This window comes from Calliopsis andreniformis, chromosome 5 (assembly GCF_051401765.1).
Source record: "Calliopsis andreniformis isolate RMS-2024a chromosome 5, iyCalAndr_principal, whole genome shotgun sequence".
Lineage (NCBI taxonomy): Eukaryota > Metazoa > Arthropoda > Insecta > Hymenoptera > Andrenidae > Calliopsis > Calliopsis andreniformis.
The window spans coordinates 19043127-19058177 of record NC_135066.1 but is presented as its reverse complement, the minus strand read 5'-3'; positions in this window follow the sequence as shown (position 1 = coordinate 19058177).

The following is a 15051-nucleotide window of genomic DNA, read 5'->3' as shown; positions in this document are numbered from 1 at the left end:
TCATTGCAACATGATAGTTGAAGTCAAGATAAATCTAACAACCTATAATACTATGACTTTCACGTGATCTTGAGAACGAAAAATTCATAAAAAATGGGTACATGATGTAAACCGTGAAATAGTTCTCAGAAAAAAAATTGAGAGATGTAATGTATTGAAGATGAAGGATAACATTTTGAATTAATCTTTTTAAAATTTAAGATTATTAAATTTTCCTGCTCATTAATCTTTTTCTCATAGTATTTCACTATTTATACATAACAAATCTACGTAACTTTCTACATAACAAATTTCGTATTCAAACTAAAAGTACGTACTCTGATATAAAAAAACGTTGATGACTCTGAAATCTCGAAAAAAATTGCTTTGTGAACAATTTTTTGCTCATTGTAATATTTACCGCTTCGAATCAAACAATGTTTTCCTTTGACATTATTTTATAGCATGAAAAATAAGAATGATAGGTACTTGAAGTAGTCAAGTTTGGTCAAACACCCTGAATTTATTCCAATTCTCCAATTCTAAGACTTGGAATTCTGTATTTGAATTCTGAGTGATCCTGTGAGAGAATAAAAATTAGGATGTTATTTTAGTTCCAATAATTTTTTTCTAATTAGTTGTAAAAAATAATCTTTTACCAATCATAAATTTAAGCTGCTTTTAGAACACTTCGTTAAGTATGTCTATATTTAAGCAACAGCAAGGAATATTTTATGGTTTCTTGTTGGTTATAGAGACATATTTGAGTTTTGTTAGGGTTTTAAGGCGACATTTATTGCTAGCAGCAAAAACATTCGGCAATAAACGGTGATTTTGTCAAGATACATACAATAACAATGAAGTATTCCTCATTGTTGATTCAGTGAAGACATAGCTTTAGAATCATGCTGAAATTGTTTCTGAAGAGAAATAATTAAATAGTTGTTCTTGTAAAAATATATTTTTTAAACATTTTAGTACGCTGATAAAGTGTGTACTTATTTATTGTAAACTTTCTACGTTGAACATTATTTCTGAAAAAGAAGATGCAAAAATGATTAGAAATAAAGTATATGATTTTTCGAAATAAAAGTGTTCTTTGACCCATCCAGTATTAAGCCACCTTGCAAGTAATGGGTTTAAATTATTATTTTATTCCTGAAATAATTAACTTTTATTATTGTACTATTTTCTACAACTGTCTTCCATGTTCAAATAAACTGTGATCCCGTCGTATAAAAGTTTTAATGCCATTGAGTAAAAATGTGACATAATGAAGAAAATGTTTATGGAATGATGGTACGTATTATGTATTGCTACAAATAGAGTACATAATTTTTTGTTATTAGTTCACCGCTACCAGTATCATTTTCTACATTTTCTTGGAATAAATAAATTGCACTTCTAAACTTTTTAATTCCCATATCTTTCACAAAATGAAACATAAAGATTGTGTCACTTTAATTAATCTCAGAAATGTTACCTTTATATGCTGTGAGCTTGTTATAAATTTCAAAACTGTTAGCTTATGAGTGGAACAGTGTTTTCTCAATATATTGTTGCGAGCATCGGGTACATGGGCATTGCCTGCTGTGCTCGCAACGAAGAATGAGAAGATAGTCGAAGAAGACGTCTTCGGGGATCGATCAAGCGGAATCGACTGACAGTTGTCAACGTGAAAACGTCAAAGTCGAAACGTCAAATTGAAATATAAACCGCTGTAATTACCTTGTAATTAAATTAGTGAAGTGACGTAGTTTTAATCGTCATTATGTCACCCCGACGGACACGAGCTCACGACGCGTGAGGAGTCGCCGGCGACTCCCCAAATCCGTAACAATACAGAGTGTCCCAGAATAAGTGTAGGACCCGGAAAGGGGTGATTCCTGGAGTAATTCTAAGCAACTTTTTCCTTAGAGAAAAAATCCAAGATGTCTACGTTATTGTCCAATTTCTTCTAAACTATTGGATGAAAAATTATGAAAAAAAATCAGGGACACGTTAGCTATCATGACACGTATCATAAAATTTTTTCAGATTTTTAAATTAATTGTATAAGTCTGTGAGAAATAAAAAACGGGGATAAAATATTGAAAACTGTCAGTTCTATAGTGAAACAATATCGGAACAATACTCATATTAATTCAATAGATAAATATCACTAATACTATTATTCTAAAATGTTTTTAAGATTTTTTAATTTGTGACGCCACAGATAAAAAAAATAAAAACTTACCCACTCGGATAGAGATTCACCTGCTCCTTGAACATGTGCTCCACTGTGCCATTGTGCCAATTCTGGTCGGTGAGGAAGTCCAGGTACCGTAGGACCTACCGCTAGCACGTACGCGGCGTCGCAAAAACGCACTTTACATTTATTGCACTTCTTGGTCACTAATACCGATCACTTCCATGCAGAGCACTTGACCACTTAACCACTGATCACTGAAGCATACGCCGAATTGCAGCACTGTCTTGATTGAATTGTTTGCCACAACCGATTCGGATATCTTCCACGGTCAATCCGTTGTGCAACGACCGCGTTGTCGCAGCATTCTGCAAATAGAAAGAAGTTCGGTGACGGAAATCATGATCGATACTAACAATTTTTTGCAAAGTCCCTTTCCTCTTGCCCTCACATCGCTAGGCGCGACTTTTTGGGGGCGTAAGTTTGACGAAATGCTTCAGTTTGTAAAACAAGTGTTGCACCTTTTGAATAAATATTTTACCGAACCAATAACAATTTTGTAAATAATCTAGTATGGTAAATTAAATATTGTTGTGTAAAAAATTGGTTAAGGAGCACCGACCACAAGAAGTCGCATAGCTTGTGTAAAATTATAAAGAAGATGAGCAATAAATTAAAGAAAACTCATCTATCGGGTAAGAAATCCACCTGCTGCAGCTTAAAGACGTGCGTCACTGGGTCACTATGGCGATCCTGGGGCATTGAGGAGGAAGCTGATTTATGATAGGGCACAGCTGATCACAGGTATACGGCACCATCGAAACGCCAACGTATTCATTGCACTCTGCGGTCAGTCCTTCGTAATCCTATAAGCAATCAACGAAATTAAACTACGTAACAATGATGTGTGGGCCAAGTAAACATACGCATACTTTATATGGACACTGCGAGACTGGCACGCGAGACTTGAGCCGATACTTTACTGTAGAGTGCGAAAAAAATGAGATAACGAAAAACAGACATTTGTTAAAGTTAGCTCACTTCTTTTTCATACACTACATTAAGGGTAACGGCGCGAGCTTCGCGAGACAGCCTCGCAGTGTCCATGCACGAGTTTACATCCACTGCGCTACACTGAGTGATTCTATTAAAAAATAAGAATAGTTCCACGTTTAATAGTTGGTGGCCCTGAAAAGAGCCGATTAGGTGAAACAATGTGTGGCCCTGAGAAGGGCCAATTGATTTTATAATAAATGTTCAAAATGTCCACCCTCAGTTGTTTCTAAGGCTTGGGATCCCCGCACTACATTGCGGAGAACATTTTATAACATTCTTTCGTCTATATTGGCTATCGCAGCATGAATTTTCGTAAGCAAATCCTTTTGTGATGTCATCGGATGCCGGTACACCTCATTCTGAAATGATTTGAAATGAAATGTAACGTAACAAAAAGAGAAATTTTGTTTACATATTACAACAATAATTAAATTACCTTGAGGTAACCCTACAGAAAAAAATCCAAAGGATTAATATCAGATGACCGTGGGGGCCACGCGATAGGTCCGTCGCGTCCAATCCACCTGTCTCGAAAGACTTGATTTAAATAGGCCTTGACATTTGTAGCGTAATGGGGTGCCGCTCCATCGTGTTGATAATACATGTTTCGCCGGATTGTGTATGGAACATCGTCCAACAGCTCTGGAAAAACATGTTCTGGGAACGTCTTGTACGTATCCCCATCGAGCCTATCAGGTAGAAGATAAGGTCCGATTATGTAATTGCCACAAATGCCGGCCCATAAATTGAACGACCAGGGAATCTGTGTACCGCATGGGTAAATCGCTTGAGGATTTTCGTCGCTGCACACATGCAAATTATGACCATTGAAGAATTGACTAAAGAAGCACCCTTCTCTTGTGAAGAGTGCTTCGTCTGTCCATAATATGTGTTCGTGGAACAACGAATCTCGCCGAATCTCCCCCAACAGTCACGTGGAACATTTTAATCGCTTTTCAAAATTCGTGGGGCGTAAGTGTTGCACCCGTACATACTTGTATGGGTGCAACAACTCATCCTTCAAAATTCGGTATACAGTCATCCGACTGTCACTGTAATCAAATGCAATTTTATTCATTAAAATATGCAATTTTTTGTTTTTTCAATTATTAATTATTAATTACTGTATTCTTCATTCAAACTTACCCGAATAGGTGGCTCAAATCTCGTATGCTCACGGTACCATCTTCTTCCATTGCGCTCAAAATAGATGTGCTGTGCGCTTGGCGCACATTTTGGATCATGCTGCACAAATGTTTATTTGGTAGAAAACTGCCAGTGGAAAAAACACGATTTGGTAATCGTAGAAAACAATTGGAACTGGGTGTTTGCCAATTTGGATATCTTTCCGCGTACTGCAGCCTCGGCGTTGCCATGAGCTTCGCAAAATACATAATGCAGAAATATGCATTATTTAGTATTATTTAGTATTAGCATTATAGTATTTTTGCGCTGTCTTCGCCATGGTTTGTTTGTGATAGCTCGAGAAAAACTGACGAAATGTTCCACGGAAATATTCTGCTACTCCCAAATTCTTCCCAAACGCATTTTTAACATACGTGCAAACGGTTCGGGAAATACGCATACGGTGATTTGTATCGTCCTATAGTTACGCATATGTAACGCCCCACGGCTTACTCTACCGCTATCTCTCTCTCTCTCTATCTCACTCTATCTTTATCTGTCTATTGCCATCTCGCTCTCTATCTTGACATATTTACTTCGTTCTCTTCCTATTAATATTGTATAATCATTTATTACTTCACATTCTATTAACTATAATATTTATTAATATTCTTTTACTTTGTCATGTATCATGTATTATAGGTTTTAATTACATTTAAACATAAATATAGCGTATTGTAACGAGTAAGAGGGAGACCGCGAACTCCCCACTCGAGACCGCCTCAGGCGGACGTAGTTCAGACCGCGGCCGCGAGGCGGCCACCGCTGGATCTCGCGATCCCGCGAGTGAAACCGCGCCACCGCGGAAATATAAAGCGGGCAAACCGCAACGCGAGAGAGGGGGTTCCAGCCACCGAGCGTGGGTATAGCGAGCAAGCACTGTGATAGTGCTACAAGCTGGTTCTCTTTTTTATATAACCGACTGTTCTCAGTCCTCCAACGGGACCCTTGGAGGTGGTGTCTAACCGCTCTTTGTGGTAATATAATCGTGATTCTCGACGTGACAATTCTCTCTCCGCGCTCCAACGTTGGGTCTCTGGTAACACTTTGTTTCTTCATACCTCCCGAAAATTTCTCGGGGTGATCAAATTTTGGTGTGCGAGGAGGTGTAGGAACAGGTACCGAAGTAGGGGTAAATCACAGTCATTTGAAAGATTTTGAGTATTTGAGTATTCCTCGATCCAAGAACGTCCAAGAGCATGTAAAAATTTTTTATAATGTTGCCATTTAATTCAATATATAATTTAAATGCATTAAACATTGCGCAATTTAAAAGAAACAATACTGTTTTTTTTGTCCACTTCACTGTTTTTTTCAAGATAGAATAATATTGTAACAACCAGCCGCGATCTCATCTGTGAGGAAATCCGGTGTTGCAGGACATTTTTCCTTTTGCAGTTAATAAATGTTAAGTGATAATTAGATTCAAACAGTGGCAGTGATATAAACTCTTGACCCACAATCCTAACCCCAAATCCTCGCGCCAGCAACACACGGTGCGCGTGCGCACACACAACGGAACGCTTCCCATTACGCGTGCGCACAGGATCAGTACGTCATCAGAGTGACATCCTATGGCGTGCGATAGAACACACGTTGACGAGAGGATGACGACCGGATGATCACAGTACGAGCCAACCAACAAACAACGCTCTCGTTACGCCGGCGCAAACACTACCAGACGCATGCGCCAAAAACCCGGAACCAATAGGAAGCGTATATCCTGCGATGACTCCTACACGCGCAGGCGCGACACGGTGCTACCCCTATACCGAGATCAGTCATTGGGCCCAAAAGAGGGAGGCAATTTCCCGTATAAACAGGGCAGCGTCAGCACCAGAAGATCAGAAGATAACAAGAGTCAAAGTCTAGTTTTCTCCTAACTTCCAAATCATTACCAGGGCAGCTTTAACCAGCTCCTAGGCCTTCCTTTAATCCACATTGGCATTGATCATCACTGCCACCTGTTCAAATTATAAGTAATCAATATTCCGTCGAGACAGAATCTCGAGACAACTATTGATCCATAGTTTATCATGGATCCATCTCATTGAAGACTGAAGGTTGTATAATTGTGAGAATAGAATTAAGTGCTTTAATAGTGTATAACATTTAAGTTAATAAATCATTTCATGTTCTATTTTAAAAGAGAAATCGTCATGTATGAAACTTATGTCTTAACCGCACGACACACGAATCCTACTCCCTGTTCACAGGTAAGCCGCTCTATCTGTGAACGTTTTATGTATTACGACGCACAATTCGTTACAATATAATAAATATTTGTCCGCCAAATCTACACCCATCATATATTTGTTATAATCTATGACGGAATGCGGTTTTATAATTTCTTTTTTGTTTTCCAATGTATTTTATTCGTTTTTGTCAGTTCTTCCAAATGTATTGTAGAAACCATGTATACGATTTTCTGTTTTGGCTTCCACGCCTGTACTAAAATTTCACCTTTTATTTTAGACGCATATTCCCCAATTTTCAATCTGAACTGCTTTCAAGGCTCGGGAACACCTCTATTTGCTCTAATTGTACCCCAAACTCGTGTACCATTTTCCATAAGCAATTCTGCTGTATGAATGCTGTTATAATAATTGTCCATATATAAGTGATATCCCAAACATATATTTTTATCCAGTAATGACATTATAGTTTGGTCCAATTTTTTGCCTTCCGCACAGTATATTTCCATGTTGGAAATATATCTACTTCTAGCTTCACATAACATGCCGCAAAGCAGGCCATACTTTAAAATTTTTGCCGAATTGTATGTTTTTATACACAATTTTCCACGCCATGGAATAATGGCTTCATCAAGTGAAAGTTCTTTCCTGGACGTGTATACCGATTTAAATTTATCTAATAAATAACTGAGTATGGGTGGAGTACACTACTCGAGATTGATTCTTGCTTTGATTATTTCTCAACGATCGTATAGGTTTTATTTTTGGAGTATAACAAATGCAGATCGGCGTAACCATGACAAGTAAATGCAAATCAAGTGTAAGACATTCATAGAAGCAAAAAATATTCCGCTACATCGCAGGGCCGACGGTCAAGCGATAGACTCAGAAACCGGCAATATCGCGGGGCCAGCGTTCAAGCAATGGATTCATAATCCCGCGTTTTCACAGGGCCGGCGCTCAATGTATTAAGGTCGAGTCACACATATCCGGGCTGGTCCGGGCCGGGCGTCGCAGAGCCTCTCCGGGGCTTTCCGACTGTTTAGTCGTCGCGTCGTGAATAGCGTAACTATACCTCAGAGTGCTCTTGACCGAGTAGGAACACAATTGGTTTTCAAGAGTCGTGCACGAGGAGAAAAAATTATTAAGTATGGCTTCTTTTTCTGACGAGGAATTAATTGTATTAGTGACCATTATGGAGGAGCAAGAGGAAGAAAAGGCAGAGGAAAGTGTAAAAAGAAAGTGGGTCCATGATGCTTGGAAGAAAAGAAATAGTGAAGGTGAATTTATGATACTGTACAAAGAACTAATAGACGGCGAAGTAAAATTTGCGGAATATTTTAGAATGTCAAGATGTACATTCGAAGTATTATTATCTAAGATAAAACACCGCATAAAAAAGAAAGATACACAATGGAGATTATCTATCACCCCCAAGGAACGATTGCCAGTTACTCTAAGATGAGTTAAATGGACAAAAAATTTGATTGTTTATACCAACTACTTGTATTACTTTATTGGAGTTCCATTTCGGATTCATTATTCAGTAACTGTTATTCTTTATTATTTAATATTTACGCTTCACGTAATATTATGTTTTAATTTTGTTTGAGATTTTTAGCAACTGGCGATTCTTACAAAACAATTTCATTTAACTATCGCCTCGGCCAAAGCACGGTACACACTACTGTAAACGATACATGCACAACAATAGTGGAATGCCTCATACAGGAAACAATGTCACTGCCAACTGAAGAAAAATGGAAGGAAATCGCCAAAGAATTTAACGAACTATGGAACATTCCCAACTGCATTGGTGCGATAGACGGGAAGCACGTACTTATAAAAGCTCCTGCGAATACCGGGACACAATATTTCAATTATAAGAAAACATTTTCAATCGTTTTGTTGGCTGTTCTTGACGCACGATATAATTTTGTTGCCGTAGACGTAGCGTCCTACAGAAAGAATAGCGATGATGGAATTTTTTCGCATTCCAATTTTGGAAAAGCATTTAGAACGTGAAACTTTTAATGTTCCAAAAGAAGCATCGCTACCGAACTCGACGAAAAAAGCTCCATTTGTTTTAGTTGGAGACGAAGCTTTACCCTTGAAAACGTATTTAATGAGACCATATTCAGGACAACAGATGGAAGACTCTCGGAAAGTAATTTATAATTACCGTTTGTCGCGAGCAAGAAGGGTGGTCGAAAATACTTTCGGCATATTGTCTCAAAAATTTAGAATTTATAATCGTCGCATTGAGTGTTCACTGGAAAATATTGATTATTTTATATTGTTCACGTGTATTCTACACAATTTTGTTCGAAAGCACGATGGGATAAATGTTTCCACAAGTAATGTAGACGCTCCCACAGCATCCACATCATGTTCACAAACAAATATGGCTTTGCAAAATTTGCCGCTACAAAGTGACAATTCTGCCAGGGCTGCATTCCAAGTGAGTGAGATATTAAAAGAGTATTTTAATAAAGAAGGAGCCGTAGTCTGGCAAAATAATAGGATTTAAATATGTAAAATTATCTATTATTTCTAAGTTTAAAAATTTATTGTATAAATTAATATTATAAATCAACAATGTATAATATAATGTAATATGTATTATAAATTTAACAATGTATAATATAATCTAGTGTGTGTGCGTTCGTTCGTGCATGTGTGTGTGTATATATATATATAAAAATATACTATTTTTTATGTTATTGTGGGTCAAAATTATTGTAAAATTGTTGACATGTGGATGAGTTTTCTCCTAATCCTTCTTCTCCTAAATCATCTTCTCCCATCCTTCGTTCCTCCTCGCGGAGTATATCCAATTCACATTCTTGTACTAAATTAAAAATCTTACTGCGTAATATACTTTGTTTCATCGGAGGAAGTTTTTCGACCATTAATTTAATTGTATCGAAAAATTTGTCGGATACAGATGGCCGAGTTTGATTTTTTTTCATCAAGTACTCCAGTAATTTTGAAGATGGAGATTGATCATTCTTTTTGCTTAGTATGGATTCTTGGCTACTGTAAGATGTCTCTGATTTGTCTTCTGTTTTCTGCTTTGCTGTTGTGTCCTGAGTATTTTCAATTGTGGCAGGTTCTGCTTCTTCCACCGTTTCTTGCACAACGGGCACTTCCCTACTATTATTACCATTTGGAGCATTATTTGGTACACTACAAATGGTGTCCCTCTCGGTCATATGATAATTTAAAAATGATAGTTGGTTTGAAAGTTTGTATGATTTCATAGACCGTGCGGCTTGGCCGCTTTGTCCCTCCGATTTTCGCAAGGCCTTTCTATATTGGTCCCTTATGTTGTTCCATCTTGTTTTGCATGCTACTCCTGCAAGAAAAGCGTACTTTTTATTTTGTACACCATTTTACAAATATTATAATATAGCGAAGTTCCAGCAAAATCCAAAATACTGTTTTGTATCTACTATAATTCAAGGTGTTTGAGATAGTATTACAAAAATTTTAAGGGGTGGTAGATCACGTGAATGCAAAGAAAAGACTTCTATATAACTTGGGTTCAAAACTGAACCATTTTTTAAAAAACTGTCATAAACATTTAAGCCTGCAACTCTTGTAACGTACCACTGTCATTCATCTCTGCTCCTATTCTGCTCCAAATTTGCATCTTGTAGGCGGTGTCAATATACTTCTTATTTGTTTGGTCGTACAGCATGGATTCTTGCCGAACCAATTCAATTAATTTTTCACAATCCATGCTTATTACTAAAAAAACGAAATAGTAGTTAATATACAATGAAGGCACATTTTACTGTATTTCCCTTTCATTATTTTGAAGTCAATTTTCATAGAATGAAACTTACGTTTTATCTAAGCAGTACACGAAAGTCAAGATAGAGGCTATAAACTTTCTTTGCAGCACCACGTTCAACTGTTACTAATTAACTGAATCTTTTCCACGACACCTTTGAATATTCGAAATGGTAGAACAACCCGCGAGGTAGAGCTTTTGAGTTTACCATGTTACTGTTTTATAACGAGGCACCCGTTAAACTCGCAATTATTGGTAGGTATAGGCGAAATTTGGAACGGTACACGATCTAAAGGTTGTTATGGGCCACCAGCCAGACTGAATTAGTAACTGAATTAGTAAGCGGATGGAGATGAGCTTTAACGGTGCTTATAGGGAAAATGATCCTTCCCCTTGATGGACACACCGTCAAAAAAATGGACATTTTAAAATTGGCCCTGTGAAAATTGCCGAAAATTGACGCTGCGTCGAGTCGCATCGCCGCGGTCGGCGCGTCGTCGCTGGCAGCCTGGATGACTGCAGCGGGCGAACGTGCGTTATTATTTGCGATCAAGGCGGTTTCACCCGACATTATTCTGCATTATCTCAAAACATTTGCAACGTTTAATGTGATCAATTGATATTCGTAACTCACTCTTTGTCAATAGTACTTATTGTTGAAAACATTTCAGTTGCCACTCCTTGTGTTACAGGGAAAAATATTGCATTCTATCCTACCAGTTCTTTTCAAATCGTCGTTTGAAAAATAATATAATTTCTCTTCCGGTATTCAAGTTAGTTTTCAGTATTATTGGATGTCGCGACTTTATGTTGCGACGTGACCGTCCCGCTGAGCCGTATTCGGGCTAGGACGAGCGTGCAGGATCCGGCCACTACGCTTCCCACGCCTTGATTTTTCCGTGCGCGCAGGTATCTTGCGATATCGGCGTGGAACGCGTCTCCCGTTTTCCGAATCGCGACCCAGACTAGCTCTTTACGCGGAGAGGGGCTAGGTTCTTTCAAGCATAGGGTGAGGAACGTATGTGGGATTTCGGGTTCTTACGGCAAGAACGCCAGTCAAAACACGGTTTTCTGATGTAATAAGAAATGCATTTTAGCGAGAAACGTACAAGCTTTAGTCGAGATGGTTACACGCGCAGTCCCGCAACACGGAGTAGTCGCGGGCAGTTCCCCGTTTCTCGCTACAGCGATCGCGATACAATGGTTCGGCACGCGTAGGAGACCCGCTCGCGTGGCTGCTGTTACAACGAGGTTGCACCAGCAAAATACTAATTACTATAACTTACATTCTAAACAATAAAATTAACAAATATTTACAAAACTTGCTGCTTATTGGCTGTTAGTATTTGGAACTGGCGGCGATATTACATTTTGTGAAAACGTTTCCAACTCATATTGCTGTACTAAATTAAAAATTTGAGTTTTGATAAGATTTTGTGTCCGACCATCGAGACTTCTTATGGTATCTTTAATACCTTCGAAAAAATTATCTAGATGGTCCTTTTTACCATTTTTATTAATAATATATTCGACCAGTCTGGATGATGCACTTTGACTGTCGCTTTCGCTTCTTTTTCTTCTGTGGTGGGCCGCCGATTGTGCAGGTGTATTTGTAAAATGTTCTTCCTCCACTTCTGGTGTTTGTTGTTGTATTTGTCGTTGGTGGTGATTCTGATATGCCGACAACGCACGCTGGTTCCTCACTATTATTGTCTCTCATCACAGCAGGCGCATTTGAAATCGTTTCCCTTTGGGCCATTGATTTATGCAAGAAGCATAATTGATTATAAAATCTGTATGGTTTTATTTTTTTTGCGGTCTGTCCACTTCTTCCTTCTGCTTTTTTTAAATGCCTGCGGTGCGTTAGGCCGTATAAAACAGGTTTCTTGCGAACTAGCTCGATCAATTTTTCGTCATTCATGTTCTTTACTAAAAAAAGCGAGAGTATTATTATAAATAACAATATTTCACACAAACGAATGTTACACCATACGCGATATTAAACACTTGAACTTACACTTTTCCAACACAGGAACTTTTTTCAAATGAAAACTGTCACTTCTGTCTATCACTTCTGACGTTCGTTGACGAAGTGACTTTCTTCCTTTTCCTAACTTTGCACGAAACTTCGGTTGCCAATGGCAATAAAACGTATTTTCGTACCATCGAAAATTCCACATCTGGCAAAATAAAGTAATTTCGTGCTGTCTTCGAGCGGTGTCTTCCCTAACCATTGAGGGTCGTATTGGCTCGCAGTCGGTACCGTTACGCCAGCTCAATCAACATTCCGACTTAACGGAGGGTTGACGCCAACTCGCGGGACAATACGGTTATAAAAAGATTTGGAAAACACGCGCGTGGGCCCGTTCGAACCACACTATTCCGAGGTTCGATCTTACTCCCTTATTGCCGCGGCTCACGGAAGGTCGCGGAGTGACCGGGTCCTTCTACCACCAACGGTGGCGAGTAACTACAAGGAGGGACAGTTCACCCTTAGAAAGTTGTTTTTTCAACTGAACATATTGTATTAGTTGCTTGTTTATCTTCACTACGAGCACTCAACAGTACATTTTTATCAGTTTATTACTTAAACAGTGATAATTGATAAAAAAGAAAAAATACTATGTTTACAACACCTATACACTATTCTGCTTTTTACTTGCAAGAAATCATTTAACATATGCTTATACATCTTCCAAAAATACAGCATATCCTACTTTTAGCAAAATTAGATATTGTACTCCATTATATCCATTATAATGCATATCGTTCAGAAGTTAAGTATTCTTTTTATTAAAACCCTTAAAAATAATCACATTTATATCACGTTTGGTACCATTTTAATCAGAAAAACATCAGTATTTCGCCGGTTACATTTCTGTGAAGATCACATATGAATTTATAAAAATGACTTCTCATTACTAGGTACCATACTTCTGTTTACTTTTTTCCCTAACCCCTGGGATGCGGGTTCCGAGAGCTTCGCACCAAGGCACTACAGGGTCATAAAAAAGGTCCCATTGAAGTGGTCACCGTAGAAATATCGTTGGCAACGAATTTCTTACGTTACGTTACGGCCGACGTCGGTACAGTGTGAACTGCTTCATTTAAAAACAAGGCAACAATATCTCTTGCCGTCGGCCCGCTACGTTACGTTACGTTACACTGCGTGTAGTGTGAACGAACGAGCAGTGCCGCCCACACAGCACACTCTATTGCAGGAGCGTTGAAGGAACGTTGCTGCAATATTGCAATGTTGCAGGTTGCAGTGTAATATTCCTACAATATTGCATCCACATTGCCATGCAATATTCTGGTGACAACGATCTTACAATATTTCTGCAAAGTTGCACCCACATTGCCGTGCAATATTCTGGTGGCAACGATCCGACAACATTCCTGCAAAGTTGCACCCACATTGCCGTGCAATCTTCTGGTGGCAACGATCCTACAACATTCCTGCAAGGTTGCACCCACATTGCCGTGCAATATTCTGGTGGCAACGATCCTACAATATTCCTGTAATATTGCGCGTAGATCGATGTGCAATATTTGAGTAGCAATGTAAAATTGCACCCACATTGCCACACTATATTCCTGCAATATTGTATTGGCAACATTCCTGCAATATTGCTTACATATCTGTGGACAAATGGCTAAACCTATACTGATATGTTCGGTTTTGCTGATTTACAGCATAGCAATTTCAAATTTCTTTCAGTAGTGAAGAATTCATTTCCGTTTTTTTCACACATTTATCAGCAAATTTTAAACTATATGAAAGTCACTATATGTTTAGCTGAACATGGAAATAAGTACATGCACATATAAAGTGTATATACAGGGTGTAACAAAAATGTCGCAGTTCCTTAAAAGGGGTGATTCAGGGGGTGATTTGAAACAACTTTTTCCTTAGCGAAAATGTAAGATGAGGCTTCGTTAACGAGTTATTTACGAAAAACACCGGCCAATGAGAGCGCGAGTTTGCCGCCCGAGCGACTGCGGTAGCGTTGGGTACGCGCGCTAGATGCTACGGTTGTACTCCGAACAAGAAAGTCGTCATACATCGAAGAAAATAGCATTAGTACGAAAACTGAAAGCGACATAATAAATAATACCGAGTCCTTTTTTTGTGTATCACTTGAAGCGAATAATTACTTAAAATCGAGGAAAACTACGTGCAACGTAAAAACACGAATATGTAAATTTCTTATTCGCATAACGTATAAACGAAAAAGCAATACAACGAAAAATAAAGGAAGAAGAGGACAAACTTCACCTGTAGTTTGTAAACCTGTGTCACTGGGTCACTGTACCGATCCTGGTCATCGACCGTCGAAATGGTTTATGCTAGGGCACGCGTTTAGGTAATTTATGGCTTTATTGCTTTGGTTTCGAAGGAGACATGATCTCGGAGTGTCCGACCAAGGAAGGTCTGAGGTGCTTAAACTACGTGGGGGGTACAAGGAGCTTCCTTGGAAAAATTCTACCCTACCACAAACCATTTCGACGGTCGATGACCAGTATCGGTACAGTGACCCAGTGACACAGATTTACAAACTACAGATGAATTGCATTTAATTCATTAATGATTATTATTTTTTAAATCTAACGCAGACTACTTTCAACGTTTCTATCTTTAACGTTAA